The following is a 2,006-nucleotide window of genomic DNA, read 5'->3' as shown; positions in this document are numbered from 1 at the left end:
AGCTGTGCCAATTCGTCTGGGGCTTTATGAGGTAGATGAAAAGCCTTCTATATCGCCATCTCAGAGGGTATGAAAGAGCCTCATTCTGAGTCTCTACTGCCCCTTTGGCTCCAGCCAGGAGCCCACGCTTCATTAAAAACTATGAGCTGTGCCAATTCGTCTGGGGCTTTATGAGGTAGATGAAAAGGGTCTCGGAAGAGACTATCGGTTCCACCCTGGCGCGGGCTGGTGTTTGCCCCCAGACTCATGTGGTGAGAGGAGGGCTCTGGCTCACCCACTTCGCTCCAGATTGGGCTGCTCTCAAGGGCCAGGCATTGATCTTGCCCCCAAGGCCTGGAATGTGGCTCCCGCCTTATCCCCAGGCCTCTTGAGGCTCCACAGTCAGTCTTACACTTTCACGGGTTTATTCCTGGTGGCAACTGGTCTCACAAGGTAGGAAAGTATGAATTTGGAGCTTTGCGGTCATTTTTATGTAACAATGTTTTAATACATAAGATGTTAGAGTCAAGCTTTCTATGCTTTCCAAACGGTGTCTGTATTTTGATTTTTAATGTGCTCCTGAACAAGGCTGTCTGCCAGCACAGGCCAAATCTGGTTAAGAAGGGCTCCTGAGCCTGGAAAGGGTCCCTTGAGAAAGCACTTCAAGTCATTTATCCAGCGCTGGCTGGTTTTGCTCTTGGCTTGGAGACTGTCAACTTTCCACCAGACCTGCCGCATAGTAGAGCACATCCTCTCGGAGAGAGCGAGAGAGCCAAGCAGAGAGCAGGTTGCAGGAATGATGGCTATAAAGCAGATGTTATTAGTGGGCATCGGGTGAGGTTGGGAGGCTGAGTACAGTAGTTTTATTTCAGCCTCCAAGGTGGGCCACAAGACTGTGGTCTAGAAGGAAAGCCATTCCCATTTGGCCAAGCCTGGCATCCTGAGAATCCCCAGGCGAAGAAACACTTCTGCCTGGTGTGTAAATTCAGAGCTTGGGTCTGGAAGGAGTGATGTTGATGAAATGCAATGTTTGGGGCACAGCCTTGAAAGCTGTCAAAAAGGCACCAGCAGAGAACTAGGAGCAAGGAGTTTAAATGTCTCATGACCACCCAGTTTTCCTTTTGCTTTGATTATTCTTAAAGCAATAAACCTGATTTAAGGGGGAAAAAAAAGGATGAGATCAGAATTGCAGTAGGGTAGAAACTGGTTTGCCATCAGTAAGTGGGGTACAAGTGTGTGAGTTATACATGTTGCTAGGTCTGGAGACAAAAAGCTCATTTATAATTTAGGTTAGCATATATGTCTCACATTTCATATATGGAACTCTATCTAAGTGATCTTTCTGTCACTCTGATTTCTTAACCTGAAAAAGAATCTGAGTCAGCTCAGTATCCTTCCCCCTACCAACCCTCTTGGGGTCTATAGAGACACTCCTGGCATATGGTGAAGTAATTGGATTACCCACCAGATAACTAAACACTTGCCTAGGGGTTATGTTTGGATTTCTCTCTCTCTCTCTCTCTCTTTCTCTCTCTCTCTTTCTCTTTTTTCTCCCAGAGAATCACCATAAGGATAATTTTTTGACTCTGAATTTAACCCAGCTTTAGGAAAGATTATTCCACATCCTCTGGGGTCTGTGGCACCTCTGAGTTTTTTCTGGCTAACCCCCTGGGTTAATGACTTCCCTGATATTTCACCTTGCGCTGGTCTCACTCCCACCCCTCTTATTCATGTATTCCCTTAGGAAGAATCTAGTAAAGTGCTCTGATGATTATTTCTAGAGTTGGAATCACACAATGAAATGGAATGAAATATGCCAAGACCAAACTTATCCCACAGAATCGTGTTTGAACATTTCAAACTCAAATTATATGACTGTATGTATCTAATGAACAACAAACCGCTGATCCTCAGAGAGATTTAGGCAGAGTGCCACCCCATAGATGGAGACGTTGTTCCCCACGGATTTGTCTGTTGTGTAAAATCACCTTTTCAAAAATTAGTTATATTTACAACTTTTTGCCACA

The sequence above is a fragment of the Galeopterus variegatus genome, unplaced genomic scaffold, assembly GCF_000696425.1.
Source record: "Galeopterus variegatus unplaced genomic scaffold, G_variegatus-3.0.2 Scaffold7492, whole genome shotgun sequence".
NCBI lineage: Eukaryota > Metazoa > Chordata > Mammalia > Dermoptera > Cynocephalidae > Galeopterus > Galeopterus variegatus.
Note: the sequence above shows the minus strand (reverse complement) of the source record.